This window comes from Dasypus novemcinctus, chromosome 7 (genome assembly GCF_030445035.2).
Source record: "Dasypus novemcinctus isolate mDasNov1 chromosome 7, mDasNov1.1.hap2, whole genome shotgun sequence".
Classification (NCBI taxonomy): domain Eukaryota; kingdom Metazoa; phylum Chordata; class Mammalia; order Cingulata; family Dasypodidae; genus Dasypus; species Dasypus novemcinctus.
Window position 1 is genome coordinate 106,099,228 of NC_080679.1, and position 16,457 is coordinate 106,115,684.

The 16,457-nt window shown below is 38.9% G+C and overlaps 1 protein-coding gene across 2 annotated transcripts in view; it reads right to left on the minus strand.

The window, feature by feature from the left end:
* ARHGAP15 (Rho GTPase activating protein 15) overlaps positions 1-16,457 on the minus strand; it is a 653,844-nt gene that overhangs the window by 41,214 nt on the left and 596,173 nt on the right. The gene's annotated exons all lie outside the window — the stretch shown is intronic.

Here is a 16,457-nt window from a genome sequence, read left to right on the forward strand (position 1 = left end):
TTATATTATATTATATTATATTATCATATGTGGATTGGCAGCGATCATATAACACAATTAATATGAACATTACAATGGACTCCACATTATCATCCTTTGATAATTCACAAGAAACTTTTGAATGTTGAGACTATCATTAGGTACTTGAGTTATCACTGTGCTAGAGTATACTTATTAGATAGGTGGATGGCTATTAAAGCTTTCTGTCTGGTAAACCAGCAACTAAGTGAAATTTGTTTGAATCCTTTTGGAGAGGAAGACGTTTATTGCATAACACTATTTGATGATACTCTTCAGGTTTTTGTGATGCTGAGGATTCTGAATTATCTGTTTACTTTCTATTTTTCTCCCCTTTGCTGTTTAGTGATTCTAACTGTGCTTGCCGCCAAAGCCGTATCTAGTTCCATCCTCTCTCTTCACTCTCTTTACTCTCTCGGTGAATGCCTACATTTTCATGGTTTGAAATATTGACTGTAAAATAACTGGTTTTCAAATTGCTCTATCCTCCTCTAGATACACAGAATACTACAAACCCAGGAAGAAATGATTCTTGTGCTCCAGAATTAAAGTTATCCTACATTTGAGGAAGGGTTGATCAATTATAGTTATCTACAAGGCTCGGGTAGTGCTGACTATGGCTGCAGAAGGAGCTTGGAGGAAAGAAAAAACGTCATTTCTTTGATGCTTTACAGTTGATAAAAGGCTTTTACGTAACATGTAACTCTGAATTTTCTACAAGTCCTTTAAGCTATAGCTACCACAGAAGAAGAAACCAAGGCTCAGGGTAGCTGTGTTATTGAAGATCACAGGTCCTCTCTTGCCTCAAGACCTTTCTTCTAGATGCTCTCTTTGCCTATGATGCTGTGACTGCAGGTGTTCACATCACAAATTCCCTCACTTTCCCAAGTCTTCTCCAGTATCACCTCATTAAAGAGGACTACCCCAGGGAACCTCCTTAATACTGCAAATCACCCCCTGTGGCAGCTTGAGATTATTTATGAATTCCAAAGATTATGTTTGTAAGCCGATCTCTTCCTCTGGTCATGATGTATTTTGATTGTATTAGATTCAGCTGAGATGTCTCTAATTAAACTATGTTAAGATTAGGGCTTTCATCCCACCACATCAATAGAGTATAACTCAGTCTGAGTTCCTGCGCCTTTTGTGGACCATATAAATGGACACTCAATCAAGGAGAAACATAGAAGTAGATATACAGAGAAGATAGAGAGTAAAAGACACTGCTCCATAGACACAGCAGAGACCCTGGGAAGAGAGATGAGTCCTATGCCATCAGCATATAACTTCCTTCAAAGTCTCTCTAAGAATTCCTCTCTTTCCACTGAGCTCCACAGCCAACATGGGGATAATTACTCTCCACTCATATTTTGGTAACTGCTGGGTTACCAGCTCAGCTCCTACCTCCTTCTTCAGCCCCTTCACACCCAAGTCCATTTGATATATGATGATTGGATAAATCTTTTGGATAACTTAAAGAAAAGACAAAACTTATATTCTTCAATGGTTCCATAACCTGCCTTGTTTCCCTCTGACCTGAGTCACCAGATTCCAACTTTTCTGCCAGGCACTGCCCATAATCTGGCCCCACCCCATTACAACCTGCACAGGCTCATCATAGCCACATCCCAGAGTCCACTTGGCTTTGCTGGAGCTCTCTGCTCCATGCTTCTCAAATATCACCCATGCTTCCAAGCCTAACTTCAGCTATAGCTTTCATCAGAACTTAGCAACCATTCTGAGGTAGGGAGAGGTGGGAGGAGGAAGATAACTGGCAAAGGAGGAGGACCAACAGAAAATTACCATCAGATAATACCTAACTGCAGTGGAAAATCACCCACCCAAGGCCCAGGGTCCTTCAAGGCCTAATGCTGGTAGACACCAGATGACAGAAGGCCCACCCATCACCTGAACACCACATACTTCACCGACCCCTCCCCTGGATGGTTCCCACTCTGGCAGGAATACAGAGCCAGTAAAAAGTTGTAGTTTTCAACTCCTCTTTCACCTAAAGTAGACTAATGAGAACATTGGGACTTACAAGTCCTCATTTACATGGAGCGGGAAGTAGGGGGGAGCCCAGCCACAATAAATCAGTATTCCCAGCCCTAGCAGGCGCAATTTGTACAACTTGTATGAGTACACCTGCACTCCCATCTGGAGTGTGCACTTTTGCTTTACATTAAATTCTCTTGCTACTGCATGACCAGTCCTTGAATTCTTTTTTTGCGACTTTGTCGAGAACTCTCTTACCCTAGGTTGAGGTCTTTCTCCAAGACCTCCCAGGGTTTCTCCAACATCAATTTTTTATCCGATTTCTCCTTTTAGAGATCATTAGTTGCACATACTGTTCAAGAGCTATTCTCAACTCTTTTTTCTTAAGAGTCTTGTCTCTAGTTAGATTAGTATTTCTTTTATCTTCCCGACTCTACCCAAAATAGTATAGAGCACAGAGTAGGTATGCCATAAATACTGTTGATTCCTGACTGATGCTTATATTCTTCTCCTTCTCAAATATATAATTTACCATGTTAGCTTTAGATAGCTAAAAATTTCAAATGCTATGTCTTGAATGACATCCTAAATTTATATATTTATGGACTAGTAATACCATTTTTGCAGTTATATGGATGAGCTACACATTAGGATAAATGTATTTTTAAACACCAGCCTTATATAGTTTACAGCATGTTTACAGCACGGCTAAATGTAGGAAACCATACTGCTTCCACCAGGGATTAATTGGGTCTTGTATTTTAGGCCTATTTGTGTGTGTGTATATGTGTTTCTTTCCGTACTTCTTAAGTGAATTCTATTATTAAGGGGTCACAAAATATGTAGATATTAGGGTAAAAAGCACTTAAATAACTAGATACAGAATATAATCATTAGTCCAAGCAACAATTAAGAGCTTTAATGGTATATTCAGGCTTTATCATGAAAGCCTCTATAGCACACAGCAATAAACTATGTTTGAATAATATGAGCTTAAAAATGGCCCATTCTCTGATGTTTTACAGCAACTCTAATTTTACTGTACAGTGCTTTGAAGGAAAATTATGACTCCCTTCACTCTCCATTGGTTAAGTTTTGAAGATTTGCATTCTGCCATTTTGTCTTCTCTTGCTCTATCTTGAAAGATGGACACTTCTGGTTTTGGGGGGATCATAACAGACTGCTGCTGGTCTCTGCTAAAGCAGTAACCAGAGAGTGGAGAAGACTAATCCTGCTCAGAGTAGGTGCCTCATTCATGAACCACACATAGAAAAAGTCATTCTAGGAGTGGCTTTAAATTGGATTATTTACTATTTTGGACTCTCCGTTTCTGCTTGGTTTTGTTCCTAGGATAATTAAAAGTGAACCTGATGGTTCTGGGTGTCAAACCTCATTTAAAAGTCTTCTTTCTCTCTGCCCAACTCTGCTGTCTTGATTCACAGAGACCTTTTTCCCTACTGCAAGTGTGGTTCCCAGAGCAGTACCTTCCATGTCACCTGGGAGCTGGCCATTGATGCAGAAGCTTAAGCCCCACCCCAGAAAGACTGACCCGAATCTGCATTTGTCACAAGATCCCCGAACAATTTGATTCACAAGCACATTGGAGCTTGACGACTCCTGAGGTAGCCCTTTCAGGAGTGCCTGTGTGGCAGGAGCGCTCACAGATGCCATTGTCCATCGCCTGACCCCTTAATTTCTTCAATCATTTGGATGCCCCTCCACTCCAGTACTTCAAAACGCGTTTCCTTAGTGCGGCAAATTAGCCAGTCACATAGCACAGGTACATCTGTGTCGGTGGAGGGTACTCTTTTTCCCAGCCAATTACTCGACAGCATTAACCGCTCCGATGGAGCCTGGGCTGTAAGAGGTGAGGCCTTTTGGATGGCAGGCAGGATGGCGGCCCTTACCACTTGTGGTCATTAAAGTTCCCGTGGCGCTTTTTGTGAGGGAAGGGGTTGTTAACCTCGGTGTCCTGGCTGAGTTCCAATCCGTGTAATTACATGCAGCCTACCTAAGTCTGCTCTGTAGTTTCAATTAGGTAAAGTATTGTTCACTTCTCGTATTAAACTGCTGTGTTGTGTGGCTACGGACTGCTAATTAGCTGGTGTTTTTCAGGTGGCTGCGTTTGTGATGAACAAAATATGTCTCTCTGGCCATCTCCTTCCTTGAACGCCCCGCCCCTAACACACACAATCACATGCATATTTCCTTATTTATTACTGTTGCTTGGATAAAAGTGCTTTGGGATGAGAAATTCCAAGAATGTCACAATAAACATTTCTTTAATTTCTCTGTGAAGCCACCCACATCTAGACCTACCTAATGTATTATAGGGTATTGTGGGGAAACTGATGCAGAAAATAGCACGCATGTGACAAAGGGCCTTCCTTTGCCAAGATGAAGGGTAGACTCCTGTGCTTGCCAGGGAAATATTAATTGCTTAAGGGCTCGGAATTCTAGGAATTGGTTATTTTCAGTGTGAGATGAATGGAGGGTGAGATCAGAGAGGAATAAGGCATGCATTTTATTTCTTCCTTTGCACTAGTTAGAAAACTAGAGTGGGACAGGTAAACCACCACGAAATGCCTCACTATCTCTGTGTGAGATAATGTGACCCTAAATGGAAGATGTGGCACCAAGAAAGTCAGTGGAATCCCTTTCTGATATTTCAGAAGTAAGCACTACAGAAGTACTCAGAGCTCTGTATTGGCAGCTGGAAATGAAAGACAGCTGGGGAAAGATGGCAGAGTACAGAAGGAAGAGGGTAGAGTTGTGGTCTTATCAGATGATTGGCATTTGAGAGTAGAATTTTTTTGGGCTGTAACATGACTGCTAAAGCTGCATCCCAATTGGAAAAAAAAATCAGATTTAAGAAAAAAATATCACTTTGCAAGCCTTTTCACTATGTGAACAAATTCATTCTGTTTTGATGCCCAGCCCAGAGACACAAATTAATTAGATGAAAGGCCCTTCAGGGCAGAGGTAATTTCTTTTACCTTTTCATATCCCAAACATTATGGAAGATAAATGAGTTAATCAGCAAATTAATAAATGAGTAAATGAGTGAACAAAATTGATAAAGGGAAGAATATCAATGGCTATCAGTTAATGGAGAGCAGAGGAAAAAAAAAGTGTTTTTAATATCAGAATACCAGCACCTATGGCTTGCTTACTCCTTGCTACGGCTCTGACCTAAAATGTTTTACTTGTCTTTTTGAAAATGAGAAAGAAAAAGAGAGTAGTGGTTTATTCAGTCAGGTGGATGGACTGACTGAAAGCCTATAAAAGAGAGGCTACTTTGGAAATCCCTCTTAGAAGAGGAGAGATTCAGAATCAGAAAGGTGGGAGTGAGAACGAGATGAAGGGAAGTGAACATTCCCATATATGGACAGGGAGGTAGACAATGTGTGAATAAGCTTCCGAGATCTACGGGCTTATTGCTCTCCTGATCCAGCTGTCCTCATTTCCAGCTCAGAGATCATTACATAATAACTACTCAATCCGTATTTGTTTGATGGATAGATGGGTGGATGTATGATGTAGGCAACAATGTTTTGAAAGTGAAGAAAGTGCTCAGAGTTAGGCACAGGAGAAAGGATTTAAAGAAGCTGATGATATCAAGGAGGATAATATTGGGAGGAAAGGAAAAGAAATGGGGACATTTAGGAGAAAACAGCTTGGCTAAAAAGAACATGGGTACAGCACAGAAGAGAAGAAATTACTACAAATGAGATACTCAGTTTCTATACAAAGGACCATGATTAGTAGGAAGCTTGTGAGTTCTGGGTGCATTTTTAATTTCCTTTTACACATTAATAGATTAACCTGAGGAAAAATTATTGACCAAACAAGGTCATCGAGGAAGAAATACAATAGACTAAAAAATTCTAATCTTAAATTTAAGCCTTACTATCACATGGATGATTTCAAAGTAGATTTTCCCCATGTCCTAACCGAAAACGGCCCCTATGCCCATTTCCTTTTCCCCAGATGCTCTCACTGAAGGTAAGCCCATGGTTTTAGTTGTGTACCTCTTCAAAGTCAAGTGTGGGTCGAGTTTGCCACTGGTCACAGACCAGTTATTATTTAGTTCCTCCTGTCCACTGCTAAAGTCCAGTCTTTTCTCAGTCTAGCTAAAACGGGCAGACAACACAGTCTCGAGATCAGAAAGCTTATATATAATCTGTGCTGCTTCTTGCACTAGGGAAAAAAAAATAACGGCAGCATGGAAATTTGCAGATACCCTGTGTTAACTATTCCTGGATGTCACCCTGCAGCTCTAATTTCTGCTTTCTCCTCTGCATTCTGGGTACTGCTGCCGGACTCGTCAGCACCTTGTCACTGCTTACTGTTGCGTGGGCTACCATCGGACTCCGTGTTCTTAACAATTCTCCATTAAAAAACATAAAACAACACCGAAAACAACTCCACAGAATCCTTCAAATTAAAAAAAAAATATTAACAGGTAAAATACATATATACATAGCTCTCTCTATATGAAGCTACACTAAGAAAATTTAGTTTCCCGAAGTGAGTGCTATTTGTAAATGCTGCACGGTCACAGCTAACAGTCGCGTTGTCGCGCCTTTTCTAGCCCTGCGATGCTCTTTTGTTTGTGGTGTGACAGGGATGTGGGGAGCCAATATGATTTAACTAAATAATATACAAATGTCAAGTATACTTTCATGTCTTCTGCACAGACCAGAATAAATTACTCATTTGGAATGTTTTGTTTTTCTTTTCAGGGAGCAACCCTGCAGCTTTATAAGGCACTACAGCTGACAAGAAGTGACTAAGAAATATTATTAAAAGTAACCTATTTTAATGTAGGACTAAATGGCTGAGGAATTCACTCTAGTTCAAGAGAAGAGAGGCCTGGAGAGGAAGTTGACAGGCAGATGGCAATGAGGAATTAGGCTTGTCCTGGAATCCTTATGGGCAGTGGGGGAGAAAAATAAGTACGAAATGAAAACGAAGAAGCAAGTTTCTCAGAATTAAAGGTGAATCAAAAGGAATTGGCAGCTGCCTGGACATGCCAGCCAGAGAGGCCATGGTATCTGATACACGTGACAAACCAAGAGACAACTGCAAAGCTCCCCAAACAACTTGCCTGAAGGGCTTGCCAAGGAGCCAGATGCTGCTTCTGGAAGAATATCTTCCGCAGTTGGGCATCTGGGTTCAGTGCTTTCCATTTAAAGAGGAGAAAGAAGGTGGTAAAAGGCAGCACCGTCACTGTCTTTTTAAAAATGTGCTCTTTCTAAGTGTTCATATATGCACGCATAATTGACAGAAAAAAAAGCATCAATGTATGTGGACATGGAACGTGTTTTTAAAAAAACTCTAAAAATAAAACTTTCCTCAGTGCTTTTTAATGCAGAAAAGGCAATGTGTTGAGAGACAGGGAGAGGCGAGACACCAAGTAAATTCCCCATATGAATGTGGTAGTTTACGAAATAATTAGGTAGTTTTAGTCAAAGGTGTGGGAATACAGCTGGAGTTCAATTTAAAAAGGGAATTTGAGTGATGGACCCGTGCCTCTCTTAAAGTTGGTCCGTCTTTCTCACTCTTTGTTTTACCATTCCATCTTTCCTGGAAACACAATCAAGTATTGGTATTGGCAAGAATGCAAAGTGTGGTCTAGTGGATGGGAAATCAGGTGACTTGAGGTCTTGTTGATTTTTTCCCTCTTCCATTTTTAAGTCTTCTGTGTTTTTTCCCTAAACTCAGGGAACCCATGTTTTTTTTTCCCATTTATCAGAAGAGGGGAAGATTTTTGTAAAGTGAACCAAAGTCAAGGTGTTTTGTTTTGTTTTGTTTTGACTTTACCTGATGTATATTACTCAAGGTAATATGACGTCAACATTGCATCTGGAACAAATGATAGACAGGGAGATTGGGTTGATATGATAAGAGACAGCTCATGAATGATAGAGGTTCTCTAATTTAGTCAAGGGAGTTATGATAAAAAACATAAAACTTAATTCCTATGTTCCAACATCTTCTGCAAGTCCCAGATAACTGAGAAATCAGAAGAAATGGTGATCCTGCCAAGTCCTGTAATAACTGATCAAACCTGTCTCAAGTCACTGCCGAGTGGCCACAGCTTCCCTGCTAAGGCTTCCACCTAAGGGTCAGCTTCTTTCAGCACTCATTCACCCATGTGCTCTGTCCTCCTAACAGCATTTTTAGTGTAAATAGCAATTGTTTACAATTAGTGCTGCTCTTCTCTTCTTCATGATGAAAAGACAAATATCAGGGGAGGGGAGAAAAACTGGAGAGGAGCGTCTTACTCAACATTACCCTCAAAATGGAATACTCCCTAGTCCTAGTCCAAATCACATCTGGTTTCAAAGTTTCCAGGCTTAAGAAGGGGATCTTAACTGGAACCACTGGCTATTAGATTATCATCTTCTAATTTAATGAAGTCATGTGATTCCATTTATCTACCAAAAATGATTGACTGTCCACAGTATGCTGGCGGTTTAGCAGGGAACAAATGACACAAATTCCTGTCCTCCTGGAAACTATGCTCTAGTGGAAGAAGGGACCAGGTTGGTTCTTCATAATTTCCATTCTCACCAGTATTCTTGACTATGCTTTGTAATAATCTAACTTTTTTTTTCCCCTGCTAGATTATTACATTTATTCCTGGGCTTCACAGAGAGCCAGAGGATGAAGACAAGAACAGTACCTGGTCATCACTAGAAATTTTGTCCAATGGCTTGTCATTATGAGAGTTTTTTAGGCCTCTATTAAACACAAAATATAATTCTTCTTTTTCCAAATTTTCTTTCAATCACTATACTTGATGTTCTCAGATTCTTCTCCAGGTATATCTTCATCTGATCCCTGTGATCATACCTTTAATGTTAACAGTCCTCAGGAATCTATCTTCAACTCTCTTTTAGGTTCATACTTTCCCTTGGTGTTATTTATGGTCTTACTATCTTCCATCTTTAAACTGATGACACCCAATTTTATATCTAGATCCCCATCCCTTTCCTGCATTCTCAGCATGTATTTATCCCCTACAGGACTTCTCTACTAAAATATAAACAATGATAAAATTATATCATGTTGAAAAATTTCATGGTCCAGTTTGGTCTTTTCCCTGTGAGTTAGTGATTATCACCATTCAGCTTGCTCAAAACCAGAGTATCATCCCAGAATCTTCCTTTCTCCTAACCTCTCTCATGTGCTTCATAATAGGTCCTGTTGAGTTTTCTCCTAAGTGCCTCTTGAATGTCAATCCCTTTCTCCTTATTACCCTTACCAGTCCCTTAGTTTGGGATGTCTAGCTTGCAATATCATAGCAGCCTCCTAACTGGTTTCACTACTGCCAGTGCTGCTTTCCTATGAGCTATCCTTCACCTTATGAAGGCTGTGATCTTCATAAATAAAATTCTCATGATCTTATCTCACTGCTTCCAATCCTTCGTGATTTCCCTACATGTCTATAGTATGAACTTCAAACTCTCTAGTAGGACATACGATGGTCTTCACAATTTAGCTCTAGTTTACAATATTCTTGGCTCATATTCTGCCACTTCTCTTTATGTTCCTTAATTCTTCAATCATTTCAAAGGATTTGCCATTCTTTTATCACACCAGAGCCCTCTTGTCTCCATGCTTTTGTACATACTATTCTCTTTGCTTACAGCTACCCTGTTGTCTGCAAAACTGATATCTTTCCAGATAGCCTGTGCCATTTCCTACGGGAGATTTTGATTCCTCAAGGATAGAGCTGCTCAGTGCTCCCATAGTGTCTTGTGCTATTGCATCGTATTTATTATAATTGTTTACTAATTTATTTACCTTTGGAGCTATATCTGTATTCCAATAAAACTTTATTGACAAAAGCATGCTGCCAGTCAGATTTGACCTATGGACCATAGTTTGCCAAACCCTGATTTAAAACAGTCCCTGGAACAGACACTCAGTTAAGACTTCTCAAAGAAATGAGTGGAAAAGATTTTACAGTTAACAAACATTCTCACAAATGTGAATTTATTTGCCCTATTTCACACATGAGCAAGAGAGAGGGTTAGAGACATTAAAATATATTCTTAAAGTTTTACAGTTTCTAAGGGCTGAAGTTGGAACTCAGCCTACATCTATTGATTCCAAATTCCCATTTTCTTTCTATTAGGTAAAAGGCAAGATTCATATTGGAGATTGGAGGAACAACTTAAAATATTTACCTTTTATAAGCAAAATACCTCTATGCCATGGATCATCACTAACTCTCAAGAAGACAATGATAGATGGGACAGTAGCCATTTTAAGTTTTGTTTTGTTTCCTATTCAGTGGTAATAGTTAACTCTAAAGATCTAAAGTAATTATTTTACTCCTGTCTTAAAACATTATCTCCCAAAGCCTTCCTCTAGAACAAAGATACACTACTGGAAGGATCATTGAACCTTAGTCCTCAGCTCACAAACCTTATAAATCCCATGCCAAGATGTCTTCTAAGTAGATGGCATTTTAATGATTACTACAGGGAGTTGGGAACTATTGCTTCACCTTCAAGACCAGAGTAATTAATTTTCTTAACTATCAGGCCAAATTCTGCCACGGGAATCGAGTTAAGGCATTTCAGGCCCATAGGAAGTGCATTAGCTCTTCAAAGCGATTAAGGTGCCCTTTCAAATCCACAAGCAAAGGAGCTATTAGGCTTCTGGCTTATTTCAAACAACTTGCACCCCCCTATACTTTAGGGGGGAAAAAAGAAAAGAAAAGGAAACGAAACAATCTGTATAGGTTCCTCATTTTCCAGTAAAAATACTCATGGCTTGCAAGTCTTTGGATATCAGGTATTGTGGTTGGGTCAAAGACCAAAGTGTACAGTAAAAGGGAGGTGTGCCAGAAGACAGCACAGAAAAACACAGCCTGCTCCAAAGCACACCATGGCTGAGCCTTCAGATGCCTGGATGCAGGCAGAGAGCGTCACCAGCCATTGCTCCTCACGATCAGAGGGAAGGGTGAGGACTCGTGGCTTTGAAGTCCATTCTTTAACTGTGTCTAATTATTTCTCCCCCCGAAATATCAGAAATGCCCACAACGCTGTTTTAAAGACAGGGTAGAAGAAATATTTCCTCACCATTGTTTCCTCATGTAAGTAAGCCTTGTATTTGTAGGTCATCATCACTTAAGTTGTCTCTGACGTGTTTTTGTAGAATATTTTGTTTAATATCCATGAAGACCACAGAGAAGCTTTAAATATCAGTTTACTCTCACAAAATAGCCACAGCTCAACAGTTTCCCCTTTCAATGAGGCATTCAGCTGGCATGCTTCCATGAGATTTGTCTAGTCAGCCATATCATTTTTTCACCTTGGAATTCTATGAACAGCTGGACGATTTTCTTAGAGTCAATGAAAAAAGGATGGTTTTTTAGCTCTCCTTTCAATCTATTTTACAAAATGCAAGTCTCCTACAAGCATATTTACTTGCACCTAAAATCTACAGCAAATATATTCTTCCAAAACTTTGTGAAAATCAACAGATGCTATTATTCCAGAAGACTTCTTTGAAAGCAACCCATTTCTAGTACATTTTTACTTTCTCTGAAAAATATGTGCATGCATGGGAACTGAATGTTCATTTGTGTTTCCCCTTACCTTAAAAGTTTGAGATTGTTTTGGCTTCCAAAATGGGTGCCATAGAGTAAATGCTTTGATTGATGTATCTCTGTGGAAATACTTCAGTATTTATTTTCTAAATTTTCTTTAATTATCATGTATTATTTTTATCCTGGAAATAAAAATGTGGAAAAAATACTTCAGCAATAGCTGGCATGACTTACTAATAATAATGGCAAGAGGAAACCTTGTACTTCAAAAGGTCAGAGCCTGTCCTAGGTGGCTTTGCAGTTTGATAGGATCTGAGGAGTGTTTACACTGAGTGACTTGAAGCAAAGGTTAAGGCCCTACCAGCTTCAAAAAGTCTCACTTGCCAGGTTTCCATAATGCCAGTGTTCTGCTCAGCTTGGCAGGAAATTCTGACCATGAGAATTATTCTGATACGTTAGACAACAAAGCAAGAGAACTGTTCCTAGAAGAGTGCTGTAGCAGGGAAGGCACTTGACAGGACACACAGGAAGACCGACGCCTGCCTCCAACCTCCTCACGCCTGCCTCCAACCTCCTCACGCCTGCCCAGAAGTCGGGTAGACTAGATTATGAAATCAGCAAGTTGTCACATGGAAGGGGATAATAGTCGGGTCTGAGAACATGGGACAGGATGCCAATCATGTTGATATGGAGTCAGTGACAGAACAGGGTTGGGCTGGATCGGGCATTGGGCCTGGGTGTCATTGGCTTGTCAATTATATGAAAACAGTCTCATTGGGACTCTGGGAAACTTGGTGAATGAGCCCAGAAAGGAAACCCAGGTTTGGAAACTGATTCTGAGAAGGAATGAAGAAATAGTAGAAGCCAGGAATTTTGGAATGAATTTCTCCCCACACAGTCCCTGCAATTCTTTCTAATCATTCCTAATATTTCTTAAAAAAAAAAAAAAGATTATCTATTTCCCTCATTATAAAAACCATACATGTCTACGCATAATATTTATTTAGTATCTAATATGTGCTAGATTACTGGGAAAAATTCTTTATATGCATTATTCATGTTTCCCTCTCCTCAGGAATAGAATCTATTATGTTCTTGAGTTTATGGAGGGAGAAACAGAAGCTTAGAGTTAAATGACTTGACCAAGGTTGCACATCCAGTGAGTGGCACTGCCAAGATTCATATCAGATCTGCTAATCACAAAGTTAGCCTGTTATCTTTATCTGTTCTCTTAATCTCAATGTATCCTTTTATAATGTTGTTAGAGGGGAAAAAGAAGCATACAGGTGAAAAAAATCCCTTTCAAAATTCAACAACTCAAAGAAGAAAATATTGATATTTCAGAAAGTCCTTACAGTCTTTTCCATATGCATAACTTTCTCCACTTTTTCATAATTATACTCTCTTTTAATCTTTAAAATATTTTACCCTTGTTTTTTTTCAACTTAACATAGGCATTTCCCCAAATTAAAACATAATTTTTGTTATGAACTGTATTCTCTCAAGCTGTTCTGTATAACCCTTCCCCTATTACTAAACACTTAGGTTGTTTCCAAATTTCCATCAGGGCAAATGATGCTATCATAAACAGTTTTCTCTACATAAACATTTTTCCTTTGTACTATTTAGGACAGAATCCCAGAAATTAAGATAATTTGCTCATAAAGTATGAATATTTGAAAGATTTTCATTCTTGACGTAGATCATATATACAGCTTCCCCAACATGTTTCTCCCTTGTATATCCCAACCAACAGCATATAGAGAGCTTGATTCAATACACACCTACCAAAATGGGATTTGCCCTATTTCCTTAGTTTTCTGTAACTTCATCTTCCTTTTTCCCCTGTCTGCATTTGTAAAAGAAAGGAAAGGGCACCCTTCTAAACAATATTTCCTTTTGCTTTAAAAAATTTTATTGCTGTCAGGGGCACTATGTCTACAATTTTCTGGTATTGCAAGCTCAGAATGACCTCTATGGCTGACTGGATATGGGGGATAAAGAAATGAGAGAAATACATTGTGTGAAAGTTTCCTTTGAAAAGTCTCAAGGTTTGCATCATTTCTTTCTATTTGATGCCCATCCCCCCATCCAACTACTACTCTCCTGTAAGTCTTCGGGGTTCTTACATCTCTTCCTACCCCTTCCTCCCTCTCCTGCTTCCTCTTCCTTCATCTTTCACCCTACACCCTGTTGTCAGATGACTCTTTCATAAACACTAAATACCTCATGCCATTGTCTGGTACATAACACTTATTTCCTACTTAACTCCATCGAGTGATTTCTACCATCTAACTACTATTTGTCAGCAAGAAAACCATCTTTCTAGGTCCTTCTTCTCATTAACTTCATCTTCACTCTGCCTCCCTGCTTTTCCAAAGAAACAAGCTATAGGAAAACGTGTTTGACACTAATTATTTTAGAATTTTCCATTTTGTTTAATGATTAAGGAAGTACCACAGGACCTTCCCGGGCTTATCCGTGTAATGTCGATTTGTGAAAGTGGTCAATAATAAAAATGTCTGGTTGATGGCATTTCGAATGCTAGCTTATTCGGAATTCCTGGCCTCACGTTATCACAGCAGAAGCACGGAATTTGACCTTGGCTTTGGTCAAGAATGTGGCCTCTGGACGCTGAGACTATTGGGTTGTACAGCCACTGCACAGTCTTATGCTCAATATACTAAAAATCCCTTAAAAATTCTAGCTTTTGTGGACAGAACATATTACAGCCTTCTTGTCCAAATGCGCTGTATCAAGCTTTCTCAGTTGGTAGATGCTCTGCTTTGAGGGGAAGGATTTAACACAGAGCTCTGCAGAAATGGAGTTCTGTTTGTTGTACAGTACGTAGGCCAAGTGGAATTCGTGGCACTTCATTATGTTCTCTGACCCTCACTAAACAAACTTCAAAATATGTATGTTTGCCACAATTTGAAATAAACACTCCATACATGTGTTGACGGTAGATTTTCTGAAGAACTACCAAGTACATCAAGACGAAGGAAAACATTCTAATGATTCTTTCAAACATGAATATATTTAAATTCTCCTTAAACAATCTTCTTATTTAGTCTTCTCAGGCTTTGATGACATGCCACAATAGGCTGTTTATCAGAAACTTAGCAAGAAATGCTTAACAAGATATAATCGTGTGCACACACTTGTGCATAATTAAACCCAGTTTATAAATCGGTAAAGGGTGGAATATGGTCACAACACCCAGGAAAGGATGGTGGCTGGAAAATAATACTTTTTCTCACCATCTATAATGATAAATCGCATAATATGAATGCTGTGAGAGTGATACAATAATCTGATCTTAACTCAGTTAAAAATATCTATTTCTATCGCCACTGAACTATACAAAATTCTCACAAAATTAGGGAATTACTTTAGATACATGATCAGACATTGGGGGTTAATGCTGAGATGATGTGGCATGAAGGTGGGACCGTTGCCCTTTGATGATTTGTAACTGGATGGATTCTCGTCTGTGCCATTTTTTTTTTTTTGAGGATTTAGCTGTGCTCTTAGTTTCTTCATTTTATAGCTATTCTTTCTGTTAAAAAAAATAAAGGAATATTTGAAACTGAGCTATGGATATTTCTTAAGAACTCCAAGACTAGGTATTGTATAGCTTTAGAGAGTATACTTTTCCATTTGTTTTATGACTTCGTTCAGTTAAAGTTACTGAGATAAGCACTCCAGTATTTACTTGTAACTTGAAACCCTTCTCATGGTGTGTCTGGATCCTAAGGGAAAAAAATTAACATTTGAGGAATGCTTACTTTGTGCCAGGCATTTTACATGCATTATCTCATTTAATTCTCATAATCACAAAATATGGTCAGTATTATTTAATCCTATTTTACTTGCCTAAGATCATAGCAGGAGTAAAGTATAGAACAAGGGTTTGATTCTAACTTTCTTTCTCAGTCTGTATTTTTTTCTCCCTCTTTTTCTCTCTTCAAAGTCCAAGATCCTTTCACTAAAATACACTGGGTTTCCTACTACAGCCAGTATGTGGCAGTGGCAAGAAGCGACATTCTAACAAGAGGTGTTCCAACTTTGAGACAGATTGCCCTCTGAAAGCAAAATTAGAGAGAAACCAATGTGATGAGTTAGATTAAAACATGTTCTCTAGAGCAGTGACTGTTCTAGCAAACTGGGCGCTATCCATAAGATGGAATCCTATGCCATCATTAGAAAGAATGAAACAAGTCTGTTTAGTTAAATGAAAGGTTCTTCACAAATTACAAAAAGTTGCAGAACATATTTACAATAGGATGTACTTTAAATACAATGAACAAGCATATATTTGTAAGCACTTTATGCAAACACATATGTTTGCATGTACTTAGAAACAAGTCTGGAAGGATATATATCAAAATAGTTATTCTGTTCAGCAGGCTAAGAGTGGCTAGTAGGCAACTTTTATATTTTAATGCACTTGCATCACTGTTGCTTATTTTTATTATTTTTTCACATTTGACCTATATAACTTTTACATTTGAAAATCATGTCATGAATTAGCTAAATAATCTGAGGAATGACCCATCCCAAGGATTAAGGACTAAGGTGATGAAGAAGGAGATTTAATCTCAAGAAAGCAAAACTGTCCGGTCTATTTAGAACTATCAGGCTTCAATATTACTATCCGTGTAGGGTAAAAGCTAAAACCTCATCACTTTTATTGCACTTTGCTTTATCTGACAAAGATGTTAAAAGAAATCAAATGAGTAAAACTCATTTCAAAATTAACAGGTCCAAATGGAGCTCTAAAAGCTGCCCATGTTCCTTCCCATTTTTATCCACCTCTGTATGTGGCACTACCATCTTTCCACTTATCCAAGCTAAAAACCTGAGAGGCACA